The sequence below is a fragment of the Giraffa tippelskirchi genome, chromosome 10 (assembly GCF_054371585.1).
Source record: "Giraffa tippelskirchi isolate mGirTip1 chromosome 10, T2T-mGirTip1v1.2.pri, whole genome shotgun sequence".
Taxonomy (NCBI): Eukaryota; Metazoa; Chordata; class Mammalia; order Artiodactyla; family Giraffidae; genus Giraffa; species Giraffa tippelskirchi.
The window spans coordinates 103390731-103415751 of record NC_137284.1 but is presented as its reverse complement, the minus strand read 5'-3'; the positions used below and the strand labels follow the sequence as shown (position 1 = coordinate 103415751).

The 25021-nt window shown below is 38.9% G+C and overlaps 1 protein-coding gene and 1 long non-coding RNA gene across 12 annotated transcripts in view; one reads left to right on the top strand and one right to left on the bottom strand.

Moving 5' to 3' along the window:
- IMMP2L (inner mitochondrial membrane peptidase subunit 2) overlaps positions 1-25021 on the bottom strand; it is a 917103-nt gene that overhangs the window by 96983 nt on the left and 795099 nt on the right. The window lies entirely within an intron of this gene.
- On the top strand, positions 13321-16933 carry LOC145524608 (uncharacterized). The gene is made up of 2 exons (XR_014067710.1): positions 13321-14860; positions 16373-16933. It is a non-coding gene; the product is annotated as an uncharacterized LOC145524608 (long non-coding RNA).

The following is a 25021-nucleotide window of genomic DNA, read 5'->3' as shown; positions in this document are numbered from 1 at the left end:
TCATGTGCTACTCTACTATTTTTATTTCTATTTTTGCTCATGTGTTAGCTCTGAAACTTTCCAGCAGCCTCCAACCGTTTTGGCACCAGAAACTGGTTTCGTGGAAGACCATTTTTCTACAGACCAGGTTTTGGGGGTGTGGTTTCAGGATGATTCCAGTGTATTACATTTAATGTGCACTTTATCTCCATTGTTATTACATCAGCTCCATCTCAGATCATCAGGCATTAGATTCCAGAAGCTGGGGACTGCTGCTAAATAGGTATCCATGGGCTGTGGTAACAGCAACAATTACCATTCCTCTTTCCACAGTCAGGAAACAGGAATACATGTCCTAGTGAAATTTCTACCCAAGGAGTTAACAGCAGATGAGAACTTTGAGGTCAACGTTTTTTTAAGCTACAGGTTGGCTCTAAAGGAAATATACAAAATGACTATTTCCTACAAGCTTTTTAGCATGAATACTATTAAGAGTATATCCTCTGCTGCTGCTGCTGCTAAGTCGCTTCAGTTGTGTCCGACTCTGTGCGACCCCATAGATGGCAGCCCACCAGGGTCCACCGTCCCTGGGATTCTCCAGGCAAGAATACTGGAGCAGGTTGCCATTTCCTTCTCCAGTGCTAATTAAATAAAACTGTTGGTCATATTTTTCTTCTTTTGTACTATGTTTAGAGTCAGGTTTAATACAGGATTTATTTATCTGGCTGGCCTAGATACGAGTCTCTTTAGGAAGCTCTGAGATCTCGTTTCCTTTTCTACTTCATTATATTTTGAATGCCTTGAACCAAAACTTCAGAAACAAGGTTGATACAAATTAGTATTCGAAATTAAGTGTACTGCTTAAGTCCTGAAATTGAGTTAGAAACTGATTCTCTGGATTATTTCCCTATACAATAGATGGAAAAAAAGATATTGCGATCAAAAACCCAACTGTTATGGTTTACACTGGTAACAATTCACCATTGGCATAAAGAGGGAAGTACTTCTGAAACAAAACAAAACAAAACAAAACATCTTCCCTGTGTCTTTCTCTGCAAATGTAGAACTAACTCCCATGTAGACATCAGTAGTATAGTCAGAGGTAAACTTTTAGACTTTGACTGAGCCTGTTATTTGGACACCTCCTCCCTCTCATTTCACAATTCTTCAAGCACACAACCCGCCTGAAAGTTAAAGTCTTAGTCACTCAGTCGTGTCTGACTTTTTGCGACCCCATGGACTGTAGCCCACCAGGCTCCTCTGTCCATGGAATTTCTCAGGCAAGAATACTGGAGTGAGTTGTCATTTCCTTTTCCAGGGGATCTTCCTGACCCAGGGACTGAACCGGGTCTCCTGCAGTGTGGGCAGATTCTTTACCGTCTGAGCCACCAGGGAGGTGTTAACAACCTGCCTACCCCCTCACAACATCTCTTCCCTCGGTCATTGCCCCTTCTGCATTCCCACTGTGGTTGGTTACTCATTAGGAGTCAGTCTACTCATTCTGTCTCCTGAGTTTAGAAGCTGCATAACACAGTAGCTCCACTACTGTGGGCTTACTACCTGTTAATGCAGGATTTTCATTAGAAGACTAAAATGTTCAAAGTTAGAGTTTATATGTATTTACTATTTGTTAACCTTGCAAACTGTAAGGACAATTTTGATCATGATTTTATAAGAACTCATGGAACACTAAAGAAGTTTTTAGTTATATATACCAGGTTTAATATTATTAATATAGGATAAACCAAAAAGCTGTAAATTTTCCTCAGTAATGTATTTGATCCTGTGCTACAAAAGCCATCCATTTACTAAATGAGCAGTTGAAGAAATTAACTCCTTTCTTTTCTCTAATAATGTAGAACATCTATATTCACTACAGATTTTCAGTGAGATTCACTAAGTAAAAATTTTCAGCCCAATGCAGCCTATGTTTTATTTCACAAATCGCAAATATAAACTAAAAAAAAGTACACTTTTCAAATAATTTTTAAATGAATTTAATGCATTGTTTCCCCCTTAATCTCCAGTTTCAGAATGGCAAAAAATAAATTACCAAATTTTAGTTTTCCATTATGGTGTTATTAGTCATCAATAATATCAAATATCAGTTCAATATATTATTTTTCTTTCTAAAATAAAGACATTTTATAATTTATTTCAAGAAACCTATGCACAAGATATGTTCCCAGTATGAACTAAAATATCCATTTTCCACATTCAGATATAATTTAGGCAAGATATAAATGGAACTTATCTGACAACATGCTATGAATTGTCAAAAATCTTCATCCAAAATAAAACAGACCCATATAAAATATTAACAATAGCCTGTGCCTGAAATAAAACTTTAAAGAGATAATTATAAAGCAAGTCAGCCTATCTAATTGTACTTATTTTAATAACAGAAAGTACATATAAAGTTTCATTATAATTATATACCTAAGGTGATCTGCTACATACCCTTAAACTTCTTTGAAAAATTAATAGGCAATCAAAATCAAATTCTTTTTTCCAACAAAGGAGAATGATCACCTTATGCAATTAGTTTAAAGACACCTTCTTTGAATATGAATAGAAAAGATTAGCTTGTTATCCCAGTTTCTTGCTAACCTAGTTGTGGGTGGAAGAGATGAGACTTGAAGATAACTTATAGGGTTGAGTCCATCCTATAAGCACCTCCACTCCGGCCTTATTTCTTGGCCATTTCCGGCCTTTAAATCCAAACATATGCAAAAAAAAAAAATTCTGAGACACTCACTAGACTTATAATTTATATCTGAAAACATACTTTAAGCCTAAGGTAGGCAGGGTACAAACTCCAATCCTCAGGAAGATTGTATTTTCAAAGACAGACAACATACATGACTACTTTCAATTAAAACTAACAATAGTGGGAAAATCTACAAACAGGGTATGAGTGTCTATCCTGCCACGTGATTCTAACAGTTTTGGGAGACTTTATCTTAGCATTTCCAGTTTACAGCTTCCTTTCCTGACAATATTTGCTTAAATATATTGATGCAACTTCAGTGGGAAAGGGGCAGAGATTAGCACTTGAACCATACAGGTTCTTTCCAAACTCTTTTTAAAACGCTGATTTGATAGTCTTTAAGGCAATTTGACACAGTAGTCCCCTTAAGGTGTGCTTATTTTAACACATAATGTCTTTCAATTTAAAAAAATGTATGAGGAAGTTCTATTTATATTGATATAAGCTTAACACTTAAGCTAACAATTGGTACTTAATATGTGCTGGGTACTCAGCTAGATATATTTACTTAATTTGTTTTTGAGTACCAGGTCCTCCAGAAATTCTTAGCTTACACTTGCATTAAATCTTGAGTGATGTACAGAATTGTCATATTCCTTGGATAGAGAATACAGCCAGGTGGTATTTTCAGGAGTATGGAGAGTCATTGCCTCCTTGGATTAAGAGAATAAAGACTGTTGCCACACATAGGTATAGAAAGAAAAGAATATATATATTCTATTTATATATATATTCTATATACATTTAGAATGAAAAGAATATATATAGAAAAGAATCTGAAAATAAAACTTCAGAAGGACAATACAGAAGCCCTAGTAAAGATTAGAAAAATTTCAGTGCATAGGTTCAAGTCATAGAAGAGGAATGTGAAGTGAAAGCTCCTCAGTTGTGTCCAACTCTTTACGACCCCAAGGACTATACAGTCCATGGAATTCTCCAGGCCATAATACTGGGGTTGGTAGCCTTTCCCTTCTTCAGGGGATCTTCCCAACCAAGGGATAAAGCCCAAGACTCGTGCATTGCAAGCAGATTCTTTACTAGCTGAGCCACAAGGGAAGCCCATAGAAGAGGAATAAATAAAGGATAATCGTGATTTTTTTCTGGGAGGATATGGACTAGGCGAGGAAGTGTTGGAAGACATTGGGGTTGGCGTAGGGACAGAGAATTTCATAGGAGCATACGGTAACACGTTTCTTTGTTCTCTATTTTGGGTCTAATTAGCTTAAAGTCAGCTGTCAGGAATAGACAAAACAGGGAACACCATAACATGCTCTAACTCTGGAACAAATAAATCTTCTCATTACGAGGACCTTAATGACTCATGAGTCCAACAATTGAAGAATTAACTCTCCAATCTGCCATTCCCCTGGATGACTTACTTTTGGGTAACAAAAGTAAAACAGATAATAGTCCTCTTCAGTGATACAATTCTTAAACTCATTCAGTGTTACAGTTAGTGAATAAACACTTTATAGCAAAACCTATAAGCTCCTTCAGCAATGAAAAAGTCTTGTACATTTTTAAATATCTGGATACACAGACTTAAAACTCATGGTATGCAGAAACTTTCACATTTGCCTTTTAAGACCCTTTCTTCATAATCTTCCTGTGAATGGAAACAGAAAACAAATATGCAAAGCTCCTTTCAGGTCTACGAAATGAACAAACAACTCCCAAAGGATAGCATTTAGTCCAAGATGGCAGCAGAGAAGGATGTTTGCTCATTTTCTCCTGGGAGAACTCCAAAATCACAACTCACTGCTGAACAACCATCAACAGGAAAATGTTGGATCCCACCAAAAAAAGGTACCTCACATCCAAGGGCAAAGGAGAAGCCCCAGAAAGACAGTAGGAAGGGCAAAATCACAATTAGAATCAAACCCCATAACTACCAGAGATGCTTGGAGGGCTCAAACAAACCTTGTATGCACCAGGACCCAAACACCCTGAAGAGACTGAGCCAGAACTGAATGTCTCCTGTGGAGGTACGAGTCAGTAGTGGGATGCTGCAGAGGCAGGGGCTGGCATAAGCCCTCTGGTAGGAGGTTGCCACTAAACTCACCATAGAGCTCCCAGAACTTACACAGGACTGGGGACACAGACTCTTGGAGGGCACAAACAAAACCTTGTGAGCACCAGGACCCAGGAGAAAGGAGCAGTGACCCCACAAGAGACTGAGCCAGACTTGCCTGTGAGTTAGTGTCCAGGAGTCTCCAGCAGAGGCGTGGATCTGCATTGGCCTGCTTCAGGGTCAGGGGCACTGAGTGCAGCAGTGCCTGCATGGGAGCTTTTGAAGGAGGTGGCCATGATCTTCATTACCTTTACCGTAGTCTGGCCTCAGGTCAAACAACAGGGAGGGGACACAGCCCCGCTCATCAACAGAAAATTGGATTAAAGATTTACTGAGCATGGCCCCGCCCATCAGAACAAGACCCAGTTTCCCCCTCAGTCAGTCTCTCCCATCAGGAAGCTTCCATAAGCCTCTTATCCTAACCCATCAGAGGGCAGACAGACTGAAAACTACAATCACAGAAAACTAACCAATCTGATCACATGGACCACAGCCTTGCCTAACTCAATAAAACTATGAGCCACGCCACCCAAGAAGGACAGGTCATGGTGGAGAGTTCTGACAAAATGTGGTCCGCTGAAGAAGGGAATGGCAATATTCTTGCCTTGAGAACCCCATGAACAGTATGAAAAGGAAAAAAGATAGGACACTGAAAGATGAACTCCCCAGGTCAGTAGGTGCCCAATTATTACTGGAGATCAGTGGAGAAATAACTTCAGAAAGAATGAAGAGACAGAGAGAAAGCAACAACAACACCCAGTTGTGGAACTGATTGGTGATGGAACTAAAGTCCGATGCGGCAAAGAGCAATATTGCATAGAAACCTGGCATGCTAGGTCCATGAATTAAGTCAAATTGGAAGCTGTCAAACAGGAGATGGCAAGAGTAAACATTGACATTTTAGGAATCAGTGAATTAAAATGGACTAGAATGGGAGAATTTAACTCAGGTGACCATTATACTTACTACTGTGGGCAAGAATCCCTAAGAAGAAATGGAGTAGCCATCATAGTCAACAAAAGAGTCCGAAATGCAGTACTTGGATGCAGTCTCAAAAATGACAGAATGATCTCTATTCAGTTCCAAGGCAAATCATTTAATATCACAGTAATCCAAGTCTATGCCCCGACCAGTAATGCTGAAGAAGCTGAAGTAGAATGGTTCTATGAAGACCTACAAGACTTTCTAGAACTAACACTCAAAAGAGATGTCCTTTTCATTATAGGGGACAGGAATGCAAAAGAAGGAAGTCAAGAGATACTTATAGTAATCAGGCAAATTTGGCCTTGGAGAACAAACCAAAGCAGAGCAAAGGCTAACAGAGTTTCGCCAAGGAACGCACTGGTCATAGCAAACACCCTATTCCAACAACACAAGAGAAGACTCTACACATGGGTATCACCAGAAGGTCAATACCGAAATCAGATTGATTATATTCTTTGCAGCCAAAGATGGAAAATCTCTATACAGTCAGCAAAAACAAGACCAGGGGCTGACTGTGGCAAAGATCATGAACTGCTTATTGCCAAATTCAAACTTAAATTGAAGAAAATAGGGAAAACCACTAGACCATTCAGGTATAACCTAGATCAAATCCCTTACGATTATACAGTGGAAGTGAGAAATAGATTCAAGGGATTAGATCTGATAGACAGAGTGCCTGAAGAACTATGGACAGAGATTCGAGACATTGTACAGGAGGCAGTGATCAAGACCATCCCTAAGAAAAAGAAATGCAAAAAGGCAAAATGTTTGTCTGAGGAGGCATTACAAATAGCTGTGAAAAGACGAAAAAGGCAAAGGAGAAAAGGAAAGATATACCCATTTGAATGCAGAGTTCCAAAGAACAGCAAGGAGAGATAAGAAAACCTTCCCCAGTGATCAATGCAAAGAAATAGAGGAAAACAATAGAATGGGAAAGACTAGAGATCTCTTCAAGAAAATCAGAGATACCAAGGGAACATTTCTTGCAAAGATGGGCATAATAAAGGACAGAAATGTTATGGACCTAACAGAAGCAGAAGATTTTAAGAAGACGTGGCAAGAATACACAGAAGAACTATACAAAAAAGATCTTCATGACCCAGATAACCACAATAGTGTGATCACTCACCTAGAGAAAGACATCATGGAATGCGAGGTCAAATGGGCCTTAGGAAACCAGATAACCATTAAGGATGTGATCACTCACCTAGAGCCAGACATCCTGGAATGTGAAGTCAAGTGGTCCTTAGGAAGCATCACTAGGAACAAAGCTGGTGGAGGTGATGGAATTCCAGTTGATTATTTCAAATCCTAAAAGATGATGCTGTGATAGTGCTGCATTCAATATGCCAGCAAATTTGGAAAACTCAGCAGTGGCCACAGGACTGGAAAAAGTTAGTTTTCATTTCAATCCCAAAGAAAGGTAATGACAAAGAATGTTCAAACTACTGCCCAATTGCACTCATCTCACATGCTAGTAAAGTAATGCTCAAAATTCTCCAAGCCAGGTTTCAACAGTATGTGAACTGTGAACCTCCAGATGTTCAAGCTGAATTTAGATAGAGGCAGTGAAACAAGAGATCAAGTTGTCAATATCCGTTGTATCATCAAAAAAGCAAGAGAGTTCCAGAAAAACATCTACTTCTGTTTTATTGACTATACCAAAGCCTTTGACTGTGTGGATCACAACAAACTGTGGAATATTCTTCAAGAGATGGGAATACCAGACCACCTTATCTGTCTTCTGAGAAATCTGTATGCAGGTCAGGAAGCAACAGTTACAAGACATGGAACAACAGACTGGTTCCAAATTGAGAAAGGAGTACATCACCCTGCTTATTTAACTTATATACAGAGTACATCATGAGGAATGCCAGGCTCAATGACACAAAAGCTGGAATCAAGATTGCTGGGAGAAATATCAATAACCTCAGATATGCAGATGACACCACCCTTATGGCAGAAAGTGAAGAAGAACTAAAGAGCCTCTTGATAAAAGTGAAAGAAGAATGAAAAAATTGGCTTAAAACTCAACATTCAGAAAACTAAGATCATGGCATCTGGTCCCATCACTTCACGGCAAATAGATGGGGAAACAATGGAAACAGTGAGAGAGTTTATTTTTGGGGGCTCCAAAATCACTGCAGATGGTGATTGATCCATGAAATTAAAAGATGCTTGCTTCTTGGAAGAAAAGCTATGAGCAACCTAGACAGCATATTAAAAAGCAGAGACAACTTTGCCAACAAAGGTCCATCTAGTCAAAGCTATGGTTTTTGCAGCAGTCATGTATGGATGTGAGAGTTGGAGTATAAAGAAAGCTGAGCACCTAAGAATTGATGCTTTTGAACTGTGGTGTTGGAGAAGACTCTTGAGAATCCCTTGGACTGCAGGGAGATCCAACCAGTCCATCCTAAAGGAAATCAGTCCTGAATATTCATTGCTGAATATTCATTGGAAGGACTGATGCTAAGGCTGAAGCTCCAATACTTTGGCCACTTGGTGTGAACAACTGACTCATTGGAAAAGACCCTGATCCTGGGAAAGATTGAAGTCAGGAGGAGCAGGGGACAACAGAGGATGAGATGGTTGGATGGCATCACGGAAGTGATGGACATGAATTTGAGTAAGCTCCGGGAGTTGCTGATGAACTGGGAAGCCTGGTGTGCTGCAGTCCATGGGGTTGCAAAGACTCAGACACGACTGAGTGACTGAACTGAAATGATAGTATAATTTAACTATCATAGTTTTATAAATTATTAGGAGTACTCAAGCTGTTTTTAATGTTTCCAATTAAAACTAAAAGAAGCAAAAAAAAAAAAAAACTATAGAAAAATCCTGTAACTTTTACATCTTTTTTTTGCAGCATCCTCCATCCACAGTGAGCAGCATCTCTACCCTCCTACTCCACATTCAATCTGTAATCAGGATTCTCCATCTACTAAATTATTCTTGATTCCATCTCTATATACCACAAAGTCATCATCTCTGAGCTGGGCTACTTCCAAATGCTCCTAAAGATTGGCCAGCATTTATATCTACTTTATTTCCCTCACTTCTGTTCTCTGTGATTTCACCAGAGTGTCCTTATAAAAATGTAAATACAGGCATGCCATTTTCCTGTTTAAAACTCTTAAAGGTTTATCATTGTATAAAAGCAAAACATCTCAACAAGGTCCCCAATCCACAGAGTTGTGAATCACTCAGAAAACGGTAATAAAAATCCTGATGCCAAGGCCCCACCCTCAGAGATTCTGATGTAATTAATCTGGGGGGGTTACACACTGCTATATTTAAGATGGATAACCAATAAGAACCTACTGTATAGCATAGAACCTACTGTATAATTCTTGCTCAATGTTATTTGGCAGCCTGGATGGGAGGGACTTTGGGGGATAGTAAATACATGTATATGTATGACTGAGTCCCTTTACTGTCCACCTGCAACTATCACAACATTGTTGATTGGCTATACTCCCAATGCAAAAAAAAAAGTTTAAATAAAAAATGTAAATACAATCATGCCGTATTCCTGTTTAAAACTCTTTTTAAGGTTTTTCTTTGTTCTAACCCCTCAACAAGGTCCCCAATCCACACACACTGGTCCTCATACTTGGCTGCACATTGGAATCACTCAGAAAACTTTTAATAAAAATCCTGATGCCTAGGCCCCACTCTCAAAGATTCTGATGTAATCAGCCTAGGCTGGGCCTAGGCAGCTAGGTTTTTACAAGTTCCAGTGAGAGCTCTCCTGTTACACCAGGGCTGAGAACTAGTGATCCAGAGTTGCATTATCTGATGTGGTATGGTAGTCTCTTACCACATGTGGCCATTATGCACTTGAAATGTGACTGGTCTGAATATTGACATACTGTGACTATAAAACATATAGTAGATTTTAAAGACATTGTAGGGCTACCATGGTGGCTCAGTGGTAAAGAATCCACCTGCCAATGCGGAGACACAGGTTTGATCCCTGATCCAAGAAGATCTCACATGCCACAGAACGACTAAGTCCATTTGCCACAACTACTGAAGCCCACTGTGCCCTACAGCCCATTCTCTGGAACAAGAGAAGTCACTCTAATGGGAAGCCTGTGCGCCACAACTAGATAGTAGCCCCTGCTTCCTGCAACAAGATAAAAAGGCTGTGTAGCAATGAACACCTAGAACAGCCAAAAACAAAATAAAATATTTTAAAAAATAAAGACAGTATGAGAAACAGAATAACATATATTACTAATTTTTAATATTGATTAAGTGCTGAAATAATATTTTGGAAATATCAGGTTAAATAAAACATTATGAAAATTAATTCCAAGTTCTTCCACTTTTTAAAGTGGCTGCTAACAAAAACTTTAAAATTACCTATGTGGCTTGTATTCAGTTTCCATCAGACAGCACCATAAGAGCTTTATCTAGCACCACACTCCCCCTCTCGCACTTTGCCCCTTACCTTCTCTTCATTTCTGAGATTTTGCTCCCCCTCACTACAAGGCCTTTGTATGCTCTCTGTCTGAGTTGTATTCTTTTCCTCCTTTTTTCCTGGTTAACTGCAAATTATCCTCCGGATCTCATCTGAAGGGGTAATACACCACACACCCTTCACACAGGCATCTCTCTCTCACATGTACACATTTCTGAAACTATATAATGTCCAATTCTCTTACTAATAAGCTCTGTAAACACAGGTTAATATATGCTTTTGCATGACTCAGATTTAAATATGTGCTGAATAAATGACATAATACCAGAAACAAAAGTATAGGAACTGTCACATTAGAAATACTCAATCTACGAAACATTCATCCATGTGCCAGAGAGTCCATTGCTAACACATAAAATAAACTTTAAACTTTGTGGACTGGGACATACATACTCTTCACCTGTCACAGTGACACCCTGAGAATGTAAACTAATTATATATGTTTATATAAGTATGTGTATATTAACATACATATACACATATATACATACACACATTTCTTCACTCAAGTATACAGGTAAATATATATGTAAAGAAATGTGTGTATGTATATATGTGTATATGTATATTAATATACACATACATGCTAAGGTAATTTTGGGCTTCCCTTGTGGCTCAGCTGGTAAAGAATCCGTCTGCAATGTGGGACACCTGGGTTTGATCTCTGGGTTGGGACGATCCCTTGGAGAAGGCAAAGGCTACCCACTTCAGTATTCTGGCCTAGAGAATTTTATGGACTGTAGAGTCCATGGGGTCACAAAGAGTCGGACATGACTAAGTGACTTTCACTTTTCACTTTCAAGGTAATTTCTCCTATTTTGATATTGTAAAAAATCTATTCACAGGTATAAAAATTCACTTTTAGCATGGCAACAGAAACTATATTTTTAATAAAGATATTAAAGAAAAATACTACTATCTATAGGAACAGAAGAAAATCTCTCAAAGAATGCTTCTTGATTCTTCAGAAAGTCTGTAAACATTTCAAAGTAGAAAGCATATAATTCTCCAACGTTTTAACAGATAATCCTTTTTGCCTGAGTAAAATTTACTCAAGAGTAACCTCCCTCTATGTTCTTTTTCAATGTATATCATTATTAAGTCTGGTAGTTTACTGCCAAATATATATATATATGTGTATATATATATATATATATATATATATATATACACACACACACATATATATATAAGTCCCATTTTATTGTAGTCTGAAGAGGTAATGATGATGAGACTTTAAGAAGAGCTAACATGATGCTGGGAAAGATTGAGGGCAGGAGGAGAAGGGGACAACAGAGGATGAGATGATTGGATGGCATCACCGACACAATGGACATGAGTTTGGGTGGACTCCGAGAGTTGGTGATGGACAGGGAGGCCTGGCGTGCTGCGGTTTATGGGGTCACAAAGAGTCGGCCACGACCAAGTGACTGAACTGAACAGAATATGACCCTCATACCCAGTCTTACTCTACAAACCCAGCTGAGGAGTCTTAATCAGCTCCTTTCTCTACTAAGGTGAGTCTCCCCTAAGGAAAGCCAATGAGGTGTAAGCCTTCTTTATTTCTTTCTTGATTTGTCAATCTGCCAAGATGCAATTTTTGCTATTTTAAGAGTGTGTGATATAACTCCCAGGAGGGTGATCAAGGCAAAGGTATCAAACTATATGTTCACTGACCTAGTTGGAGAAATACTTTGTCCTACATAATCTCAAATAACTGAATTCAAATTCTCTTTTGAATATCAGGAAATTAACCTTCCAACATTCTACATTAAATGAACTCCAGCTAAATGTGATGATTTAGGTCAGAGGTCAGTGAAATTTTTTCATAAAGAGGCAGATGGCAAATATTTTAGGCTGTGAGGGCCTTATGGTCTCAGTTGCACATATTCATCTCTGTTGTCACGGCATAAAAGCCACCACAGACATCGTGCGAACAAACAAGCATGGCTGTGTTCCAATATAACTTTACTGCAATATAGGTGGTGGGCCAGCTTTGGGCTATAGGCTATTATTAGTTAATTCCCGATTCAGAAGGAAGGTAAATGGCTCTAAAAAATTAATCATGGACTCATCAAAAGGAAACTATGAAGACAACTTTCCAGTTGAAATTTTACTATAGTACTTTAATTCTTAGACATTGTTTCTTATCACTGCATCTTGCTTTGCAGTTTACATGGTTTGCATATATGTGACCTGATGAATTCTTACAAGAACTTTGCAAGGTAGCTCTCACTGATCCAATTCAATAATTGAGGAAACTGAGGTCAGTTACATGAAATAATTCTCTTAAAATCATACAGGCATAGAAAGCAGAGCAAGAAGTCAAACACAGTTCTCACGTTGAGGAGCTGGAAGAGCTCTAATACATAAGATTTTCCACTCGCCTTCCTATTTTATTACTAGACAAATAATCAGAAAATAAATGACTTCTACTATTTATAAAATAGGTAACTAATAAGAACCTAGTATACAACACAGGGAACTCTGCTCAATACTCTTGTCATGAACTACATGGGAATAGAATCTAAAAATGAGTGGATATATGTATATATGCAACTGATTCACTTTGTTGTACAGCAGAAACTAAAACATTATAAATTGACTATACTCCAATAAAAATTAACTTAAAAAAAAGAAAAGAAGTGACTTCAAAGCAAAGATAGAACCACTATCCTCCATCCTTTATTAGTCTTTTCAAAATAATATCTTTGGACAGAAATGCAAATACACCAATGACAAAAATGCATATTTATCAATATAATGTAACTGTAAACCATATAGGCTTTATTTTAGTGTAGCATTGTCTTATTTGTCCAATAGGCTACCACTAGGTACCTATTACAACTAAAAACTTTTCATGATAGAAATCACTGCAACAAAATGTCTTTATTTTGATCTGTAATAACACCTGTTTGGTTCTGCATAGTTTGTCAACTGCACATTGATAGTTCTCTATTTTCATATATTTGGATCTAGTTTTTCAAAGACAGTTTAGATTCCTTGAAAGAGAAAAGCTATCATAAGTGGTTTTTTTTTTTTCTCACATTTTCCACAAGGCAGCCCAGACCTCAGCACACAAGTCCTTTTAGAAATGAAAATTATGAATTCAGAGAAGAATACTTATTAGTATGCTTTATTTCCTTGTATATATTTCATTGCCAGTATGTTTTATTACCATCATGCCCAAAAATAAACTCAAAATGGCTTAAAGACTTCAACGGAAAACATGACACCATAAAAATCTAAGAAGAAAGCATAGGCAAAACATTCTCTGACATAAATTGTACCCATGTTTTCTTAGGTTAGTCTCTCAAGGTAGTAGAAATAGAAGCAAAAATAAACAAATGGGAACTATGAAATGTACAGGTTTTTGCCCAGCAAAGGAAATCATTAAAAAAAAAAAACCTAAAAGACAACCGATGGAATGGGAAAAAAATGTTAGAATATGGTGTGACACACAGGGGCTTAATCTCCAAAATATACAAACAGCTCATACAACTCAACAGTAACAAAAACAAACAAGCCAATTGAAAAATGGACAGAAGACCATAATAGACATTCTCCAAAGAAGGCATACAGATGGCCAGTAGGCAAATGAAAAGATGCTCAACATCACTAAATATTAGGAAAATGCAAATCAAAATTAAAATGAAGTACCACCTCACACCAGTCAGAATAGCCATCATTAAAAAGTCTACAAATAACAAATGCTGCAGAGAGTATGTAGAAAAGGGAACCCTCCTACACTGTTGATGGGAATATAAGTTGGCACAGCCACTGTGGAGAACGGTATGGAGGTTTCTTAAGAAACTAAAAATAAAGCTACCATACAATCCAGCAATTCCAGTCTTAGGAATATACTCAGACAAAACTATAATTCAAAAATATACATGCACTGCTACATTTCTACGTTGTGTGCTGCTGTGAATAGCAGCACTATTCACAATAGCCAAATCATGGAAACAATCTAAATGTCTATTGGCAGATGAATGGATAAAGGAGATATGGTACATATACACAATGGAATACCACTCAGCCATAAAAAACAGTGAAATAATATGATTAGCAGCAACAGATGCAATTAACATACTTAGTGAAGTACTTCAGAGGAGGAAATGGCATCCCACCCCAGTATTCTTGCCTGGAGAATCCCGTGGACAGAGGAGCCTGGTGGGCTACTGTCCATGGGGTTGCAAAGAGTTGGGCATGACTGAAGTGACTAAGCAGGCATGCATGCATTGGAGAAGCAAATGGCAACCCACTCCAGTGTTCTTGCCTGGAGAATTCCAGGGACAGAGGTGCCTGGTGGGCTGCCGTCTATGGGGTCGCACAGAGTCGGACATGACTGAAGCAACTTAGCAGCAGCATCAAAGTATTTAACATACTTAGCTAGAGATTAACATACTTAGTGAAGTAAGTCAGAAAGAGAAAAATAAATACCATATGATATCACTTATGCATGCATATGTGCTAAGTCGCTTTGGTTGTGTCTGACTCTGTGTGACCCCATGGACTGTAGCCAGCCAGGCCCCTCTGTCCATGGGATTCTCCACACAAGAATACTGGAGTGGGTTGCCATGTCCTCCTCCAGGGGATCTTCCCAACACAGAGAATGAACACGTGTCTCTTGTGTCTCCTGCATTGGCAGGTGGATTCTTTACCACTGGCACCACCTGGGAAGTCCAATATCACTTATATGTAATCTAAAATGTGGCACAAACAAACCTATCTACAAAACAGAAAGAGGCTCATAGGCATAGAGAACAGACTTGTGGTCAGCAAGGTAGAAGTATGACAGTTTTGGACTGGAGTTTAGGTTGGTAGATGCAAACTATTACGTTTATAATGGATAAACAACAAAGTCTTAATGTATAGCACAGAGAACTATATACAATATTCTGTGATAAATGATAATAGAAAAGAATATTTAAAAAGAATGTGTGTGGGTGTGTGTGTGTGTGTGTTATTGAGTCATTTTGCTATACGGTAAGGTCTGGTACAGCATTGTAAATCAACTATACTTCAATAAAAAATAATAATACTAAATAAAAACAGAGCAAAAACAACAAAAAGAGAAATACTGCCATATATTTTATGTTATTTCCTACTAATATGTATATTTTAACTACTGTTAAGTTCTCATGCTTGCCAATATACTGTATGATGGAAACAGCAACATAAAAAGAAAATAATTATTTTAGTCTAAACAAAATGGCAACCCACTCCAGCATTCTTGCCTGGGATATCCCATGGACAGAGGAACCTGGCGGACTACAGTCCATGGGGTGGCAAGTCATAACTTAGCACCTAAATTATAACAATAACGTTTTAGAGTTATTTTTATAATAAACTGTGTTGAACATAATGCATGGTAACTTGAACTTTATCTTTCAATAAAAAAAAATCAGGTGAATTTTTAGCTGCAATTTGGCATTTAAAAGCATTTACATGCTAGCAAACATTATAATTTGCAGGAATATCATGCCTCTGGAAACACATGAGAGTTCAACTAGAATCTGTTCTACCTATTTCCAGAGTGAAGATGCTGAAAATAGAGTGGGCTTAAGCTGGGCCACAGTTTTGTGAAATTGCCATCACTTCACAGGAAAATGGAAGGAATGAAATAAGCCTGCTTTGGTGGGGAGGAGCAGTGAGGCTGCTGTAGACGATGGATGGGCCCTCACCTGCCAGTGCTTTAGTGCTGTTGTACCAAAGGTCGTTCACAGCTTATAGTTAAACTTAACGCTAAGTGTAATCTGAATATACGACACCTCATTGTACTTGTATTACTGTATGCAAATATAAATAAAGTTACCACAAATTGGTGAACAATTAATGAGATTCATTGCAGGGATATTTCATCACTGAACACTGTTTTCCTGCCAACTGAGACATGATGTATTTAATTCTAAATGACACCACCTGCTCCCACCTCTAACTGAAATGAAAAAGCTGCCAAAGGGCATGTTGGGAATTCACTTGCAGACTTCCTTTTAATCAGGCATTTCTCCATAATATTGAAAGCCAAAAACATCATGAAAAATAACACAGCTTTGTAAGTCGATAGTTGAATTTGGAGTGCTCGCCAAAGAAAAGAAACTTAGTGTGTGTGTATATATATATATATATGATGATATTCCCCGACAATAGTATTCATTTCTTGTTGTGAAATTACTTTCTTACTCTAAAGGGGAAAAAAGAAAAAAAAGATATGTATGAAAATACAATATTATCTGACATGACAAATCAATGAGAAGTGACTTACAAGAGGAGAGTGGACTGAATGTTTTCATTTGTCATAGTTACCTAGATAACGATGCTCTGAACGTACAGACTGTCTGAGCAAAGTGTTTTCTCTAACATCATTTCAAAATGTTTCAATACCCTCTTGCCCCAGTGAACTATCAACATGTTATCAAGCATTTTCCTAGCAAGTAGGAAGAGTTAGAGGATGGACAGGTATTTTTTTAAGAACCTTGCAGGACCTTCCTTACAGCTTTCCTCTAGACATTCAGTCCCCTCCCCTGAGCCACTGAACTGCTATTCAACATGAGAACTGGAGGGTGTAGGAGGGTACAAAACAAGTATATATACCAATTTCTCTTCTACCATGTCTATCAAATGAGGATCCATTTTCCAAAGTCATCAAGTTGCTAAGGATAGTGTAGCTAGTATAAAATCTGCTGAATTAGTTTCCCATTAACTCATGCTTTCATCCCTAGAAGTTTCAAAATGATATCCTAATTGAAAAGCGATGTCAAAATCACATTTGAACTGCTAATGTTTATAAAATAACTTTAAAAGGTCCTAAGCCAAAACAAAGACTCACATAAAAATAGTCACTCTTGCATTCATTCAGGAGTCATTCACCCAAAACACTTTTTTAAAATATCCTCTACATGCCAGGTTCTAGGTGCTAGGAACAGGTCAACAAACAAGACAGGCAAAATCCTTGCCCTCAGAGAGTTTACATTCTGAGGGGGGATAGGAAACAAACATCCTCCCATTTGTTCCTTTAAAAAAAAACAATTTTATTTATTTATTTATTTTTGGCTGTGCTGGATCTTCATTGCTGTGCAGGCTTTTTCTCTAGTTGCGGAGAATGGAGGCTACTTTCTAGTTACCGTGCATGGACTTTTCATTGCAGTGACTTCTCTTGTTGTAGAGCAATGTCTCTAGGGCACTTCTGCAGCTGTGGCACATGGGCTCAATAGTTGTGGTTCCCCGGCTCTAGAGCACAGGCTCAGTAGTTGTGGCGCATGGGCTTCATTGCTCTGAAGCATGTGAGACCTTCCAGGATCAGGGATTGAACCCATATCTCCTGCACTGGCAGGTGGAGTCTTTACCACTAAGTCACCAAGGAAGACCCTCCTGTTTCCTCTTGAACCCATACAAAGCCAGTTTTGATCTCTACCACTCAAAGAGATAGCTCTTCAGAGTCATCACTAACTTTCATATTGCCAAAGTTAATTTTTCCTTCTCTTGGTTTTGAGCACATCACTCTCTTAGTGGGACTGGCAACCCACCTCAGTCTTCTTGGCTGGTTCCTTCTCGTCTTTCTGACTTGGAACTATGAAGTGGTTTGGGCCTCAGTCCTGGGACCTTCCTTTCCCTATTTAGCCCCACTCTGTCTCATCCATGTTTTTAAGTAGATGAATGACTTCCAGACATATCAGCAGCCCATAAAATCTCTTCAAATTCAGACACTCAACTGCTTTACTTGATATTTCTGCTTTGTTGTCCAATACATATCACAAATAAAATGCTTCCAACCTAATTCTTAATTTTGAGATCTCACACATACTTGCTACTCTCACAGTCTTCCCCATTGAAACAGACTGTGCATCCCAAAGATGGCTGCCACAATATCACAATATCATCCATTGCATGTGCCCTTCTTGCCTTGACATAGTTTCCATTGAGTGGTAATGTGTCTGTCCTCTCTTCCTTTAATCTAGGTTGTGACTGCCTTGTCTAATAGAATACAGGGAATATAACACTATGTGATTTCTAAGACTAGGTTATGAAAGTTTCATGTACCTCCATTTGGCTCTCCTGGGTCACTCACTCTTAGAACCTAGCTGCTTTGCTTTGTGGAAGCCAGAATTGCAGACTATCTGCAGAGGTCATGGGTAGGTGTTCCAGCTACAACAAAGCGGAGGCCCTAACCAAAAGCTGTACATGTGAATGAAGACACTTCCAGACAACTCTAGCTTCCCATCATTGAGTCAACTCCAGGTTTTGAGTCTTCCAAATAGAGGCAACAGATATTATGGAACAGAGACCAGGACTTCCTCCTGGGTCATGTTTGAATTCATAACCCAATGAACCTGTGAGCAAAATAATATGGCTGTTTTGTGCCACTAAACTTATTACAACAATAGTAACTAGGATAGATTTACCAACTGCTTAGGACAAAATCCTTAGAATTTGCCTTCAACTTTCCCTTTTCTCATACCCACACCCAAGCTATCAGCAGACTCTATGATATCTAGCTCTTCCTTTGAAATACATCCAGGATTTATGACTTCACACCACTCTCATCTCAACTATTACAGTAGACTCCTAACTAGTCTTTTCTTGCTTCTATTAACACCTTCTTTCTTATACTGTCTACTCTCAGCACAGTAGGAAGAATACTCTTCTGAAAGTGTAAGATCATGTCACTTCAATGCTCAGAACCTTCCGATGGCTTTCTTTGTTATACAGCTAAAAAGTCAAAGTTCTTAAAAAAAACTCTTCATGAACTGGGACTCCACCACCTTGCTAACTCTGATTCTTCTACTACTCTCCCTGCTTTGATGTTTTATTCCAAGTATGTTGGTCTCCTAGCTTTTTCTTGAAAATATCTGGTATATTCATGCCCCAGGGCCTTTGCATTTGCTATTCTCGCTGCCTGGAATATGCTTCCCTCCAAATAGCCATGTGGCCACATGATCTCTATTCTTCTTATACTGATTTACCATCACCTAAACTATTTTACATTTCAGTTTTTTTTTTTTTTTTGCTTATTTTCTGTCTCTCTTCTATATGGTAAAGCTTCCTGAGGACAAAAACTTTGTCTTGTTGAAAGCTCTAGTTCCTAGGACTGTAGTAATACCTAGCGATAGCAGGAACTTAGCAAGTTAAAGACCATTCCAAGCAGAGGGAAGATCAAGAGCAAATATCCTGAAATAGGAACTAGCTTGACTTGCTAGAGAAACAGGGTGACTATGAGAATGAATACAGGGGACAGATGAGGTAGCAGAGAAAATCAAGGGCCAGGCAGTTTCTTATAGGCTATGACAAAAACTAGTGGGAAAAAAACCAAAGGCAGTGATATGATCTGATTGGCATTTTAAAAATAAAACTCTTAGGGAGACTATTCCAGAGGATTTTGCAGTAATTTAGACAAATAAGAGATGACAATACCTTGAATTATGATAGTAACGACAGAGAACTCCAAGGTGATCAGACACATTTTGAAAGCAGAGCTGAACAGACTTGATGATTTACACATAAGATAATGAGAACAATCAAAGATTACCCCTAGGCTTTTGCCTTGCAGGCATGCTCAGTAGCTTCAGTCAGTCCAACTCTTTGCAACCCCATGGACTGTAGCCCAGCAGGCTCCTCTTTCCATGGGATTTGCAAGTGGTTAAACCGTGGCATCGTTTCAGTAGTAGTTTTACTCTAAACAAGGGCCCTCTTCTTATAGGATGAATTCAGAGTTGGCAAGCAAGTTCCAAATCAATGCTCAACTGTATGATGGTTTTGGTCAACAGAAGTTCTAAGAACCAATGCATAAATTCTTTGATTCTCAGAGAGCCCTGGACATAATACCTAAACTTGAATAAAAATATGTCAAGAGATGAATAGTGACACCCTCACGTAATGGAGACTGATATGTACCACTGTCTTGAAGAAGCACCCCTGACCCCTGCATGCACAGATGACCTAACTGAACGCCCTGAAGACCGACAGTATTGATATGCGGCAGGCAAGTCATCAAGAAAATTCCACAGACAGACATCTGTCCACAGAGACATATCTCTTCAGAACACTTACAGATACTCTGGAGGGAAAAAAAATCACACTAAAATCCTAATACAATAGAACCAGTCATATAAAGAATTAAGTACTCCCATGTCTTTCTCCCAACATGTACATAAAAGAAAACAAATTTGTAGGACAGCTGCTGACCAGAGTTAAAAAGGAATGTAAAATATTGAAAGAGCATAAGAAGTACAGCTCTGTAGGGAGAACCCATTAAAATGGGCTCTGCTGACTTGGCGCTGTCCAAATAGAAAAAGCAAGCTTATCTGGACATCCCTTCTTTTCCATAAGCTAGTAGCTCCTTTAACATTGTCATTCAGTGTCCCTAGAATAATTTGGCAGTGACTTTCTCTGTCCTCCAGAAACAGAAGTGAAAATTATTGCTACATTATCTTTAATGATAATTTTATATAAAATTTATATATAAATATATACATGTGCCAGAGAAGGCAATGGCACCCCACTCCAGTACTCTTGCCTGGAAAACCCCATGGATGGAGGAGCCTGGTGGGCTGCAGTCCATGGGGTCACTAAAAGTCAGACACGACTGAGCGACTTCACTTTCACTTTCATGCATTGGAGAAGGAAATGGCAACCCACTCCAGTGTTCTTGCCTGGAGAATCCCAGGGCCGGGGGAACCTGTTGGGCTGCCGTCTATGGGGTCATGCAGAGTCGGACACGACTGAAGCGACTTAGCAGCAGCAGCATATACATGTGCACTGTGCATAATTACTTCAGTCTTGTCCGACTCTTCACGACTCTATGGACTGAAGCCTGCCAGGCTCCTCTGCCCATGGGATTCTCCAGGCAAGAATACTGGACTGGGTTGCCATGCCCTCCTCCAGGGGATCTTTCCGACCAAGGGATTGAGCCTGTGTCTCCTGCATTGCGGGAGGATTCTTTACTGCTGAGCCACTAGGGAAGCCCATAGATGTATATAAAAATACATAAAACATTTTTAAAAACTATTGATCCTCTCTATTTTGTCCTGTCTATTTTTGAGGTTTCTGGTCACCAAAAGAAAAAATAATTTTATTTTCCCAGTTTGGAACTAGCAGAGAGATAGACTAAGAAGATCAAAATGTCAGCTTTATTATTGATGAAGGTGATCAAAAAATGGGACTTAGGGGTGCCACTCTGGTGATTTCCACTAATACTGCCTAATACCCCTGAACTGCACAGTTCCCAGTGATGTTGGAAATCACCAACCACTCTCTCAGAGGAGACCCTGGACTGAAAGCTCCTGGAGTAGAGGAGCAGAGATGTCTGTATCACAGAGAGGAGCCAAAGGGGTGACATAGGCACAGTCATTTCTTTCTGCAAAGCTCCGCTGTGCAAAGAAGCCATTCCTCCTGTCCTGGGAGGAGCAAATGATGGGGTAGAGAGAAGAACATGTCTTCTTCACATGCATTTCCCTCCTGGACAGAGGGGTGGAAATTACCCCCCTCCATGAAAATGTAAGGAGTTAGGAATAAATGTTCCTTCATCTCACCCTCTGAAATTGGAGGAGGGAACTAAATTTTATCTTCAATTGTGGAGCTGAATTTTTACCAACATCTACATATAATTCCCCTTTTCATTTTTCTTCATGAGACAGCAGGTTGGGCAGAGAGGCTGAAACCTACTTCTTCCATCTATAGCTTATGGAATTTAGCAAAAAAAAAAAGAGGGGGAGGTCCTAGGAAGACAGTTTAACCTGAAAAGTGGCTATACTATCTCCTAGGGTTTTGTCAGAATTAAATGGAAATAAACTTGAAGGGCTGGGCATACAAGTACTGAATTAATTTTCCTTTCCCTTCCTGATTCAGTACGAAGACAGGGATTAAATTTTGTATTGAACCAAAGTCCATAACTTTTTTCTAGACACTGCCACTTGGTTGATCTCCATAGTCACTGGGAGTAAACCTTAGGCTTCTGTGGTCTTGTTTCCAGTGCTAATAAAAGATTACTTTAAGAAAATATACCTTCCATTGTTTTCATCTAGTGCTTAAATTCAGTCAGCTGTTTCTTTCTTCATTTTTTGAAAAAGAAACAGCATGAATCTTTAAAGAAAAAGTAACAGGATGAATCTTTAAAGAAAAAGTAACAACAGCAAGACAAACCACTACCACAAAACACACCTCCTCAGCATCCTGAGACCACCACAGTAGGTGACTATTGCCACTGCCACCTTGGGACAAAGTACTTTCCAGGTTTACTTAGTGGGCATGTACAAAGGAGAATGTTTTGCTCATAAGATGAAGATCCTACAGAATCATACATATTGAGTTAGAAAGAACTTTATTATAATTCTAACCCTTTAATTAAAAATTTATATTCATATAAAGATAGAGTTTGAATGACTTGAAATTACACAATTAGTAGTCAACGACAGGACTCAGCCTCCTGACTCTCAGCTCCGTGTTCTTACCTTTGGTTCAAGACACAGGGAGGAAAGCAGAGAGGATGGGCTCAGGACTCAGCGAGACAAGTACTGTGAGAACAGAGAGAATGAGAAAAGGGATAACTGCAAATAGCAGCTAGAATATTCTGAAAACAAAAGTGGCTAACTTCATGGTGGGGTTCCAAACAAAATATGGTTTAGGATTACACTGTGCTCCTGAGTCTGCTGTTTGTACCTGGCCCTGCTTCTCGTCCTGACCGCAGAAGCAAGCTAGTACAGTTGCCCTGGCTGTCGATTCAACATTTATCACCTGATTTCATATTCTTCTACTTACTATGATTAAAAACCTAAAGCAAGCACACCATTTGTAAAAAGAAGCATCCTAGGATGGGTTAAATAAGAGATATTGAGCAAGTAGGCCAGAAACAGGCATGAGATTGCCTTTCCTGTATCAGTAATGATGAACACTGTCATACAAGTCTCTCTGGAGGACAAGGTAGTGTGCTGACAGAGCTTTTTCGTAACAGCCCTGACAACCAACTCAAACATAAGCATAGCAGCCATAGAGAAACATCTGCTGAACCAGAAATAGGAGGACACATTAAATCTATGACCAAAAGAGAAGATAGCTTTGGAAATAAGGGCTCTCTGTAACTCAAGTCTAGCCTGCTTTTCAGCCCCAGAACTGAGGCTCTGTGCATTCAATCAGGGAATCAGTCTAAGACCAGTAATATATCTGGGAATCCAATAGGAATTAACTAATATTCAGAAAATAGCGACTAAATTCCAGGGTTTGGATACAGAGGGTAAGGCACCTTTCTAACCCTCAAGAACAGCAGTACAACGTACTTAGCCTTGCAGTGAGGCAGAGATGGATGAACTTAGAATTCATCCGATGTTTCCCCTAGAAGCCAAGGCATGGAAAGGTAATGAGTTCATGGCAGTGGCTGAAATTGGCAGAGCTCCAGTCTTCTGAATCCGCTGTTTTTAAACCTCAAAATGAAAACATACTCTATTTGACCATCCTTTTTGCTCTTCAGGATCCAAGATCTTTGTTTCTGACCTTTAGAAGGAGGTTTGCTAGTCAAAACTTTCTCAGTGAATATCATTGAAACTTGCTCTCATCCTGTGATAGCTTAAAACATAATTTCAACTTGAGAGATACCCCTAAATACTAAAAACATACCCTATGTTATATCACAGAATACATTTAAAAAGAAGAGGAACCCATTTAAGCTAGGTAAGAAAAAACCTGAACAGATTCTGCATACTAACAGGAATCTGATGTCATAACCTAATGCCTTAGTTACTTCATAAGGAAGATCACAGGTAAAAAGACAGCCTTTCTTCTTGGAGTATTTGTTTAAAATTATTGATTTATAGGGTGTTACCCAAGACCTCCAGAAAATATCCCGTTTGCAATATATAGAGAGAGCTAAGTGCCTTAAACCACATTGTGCTCAGTCTCTCAGTCCTGTCCGACTTAGCAACCCTGTAGACTGTACCCCGCCAGGCTTCTCTGCCCATGGAACTTTCTAGGCAAGAATACTGCAGTGGGGTGCCATTTCCCACCCCAGGGGATCTTCCTGACCCAGGGATTGGATCGAACCATGTCTTCTGCATTGGCGGGCAGATTCCTTACCACTAGCACCACCTAGGAAGCCCTAACCCACATTAGCTCCTCTCTTAATGAGAATCATTAAGAGCTCAGCAAATAATAAGTTAATTCATTACAAGCCCCTCCCGCAGAAAAGTTCCCTTCAGTGTCTCATTCTCCTTGCTCCCTATAAGTAAACAACTCCAGGTAAGTATTAACATGCAGGAATGTACAGAGCTTGGCTTTTCAATTTCAAAGGTGAAGAGCAAGATTATCTTTCATGATCCTTTTGCTCAGGGAATAAGTTCTGTCTGCGTCAGTCTCAGCTCATGCAAAAAAAAAAGAAAAGATGCTATGCAACTTAAATTATCATTATCTTATTTCGACACACTGAAACCTCTAAGTGGAAAACAAAAGCAAAAACAACAAACCTCTAAATGGACCAAGTCAACTAATTTGAATCCTCACCAAAATCACATGATATGCCATAGGGAAAATAGCAGAAGCAGCTTGAGGGGGGAAATAGTAAATAATGTTAGTTTTAAGAAACTGCCATTTATAAGGATAAAAGCTAACGGGAAAAAAATAGTTTAAAAGTTTAGTGTGAGTTAAAACATAATTTTCATCTTTCTCATCCTTGCTGTAATTCAGAAAAGTAAAATTAACCTTATTTTGAAACATTCAAGTAAATCAAGCCTGAAAAATAGTTAAA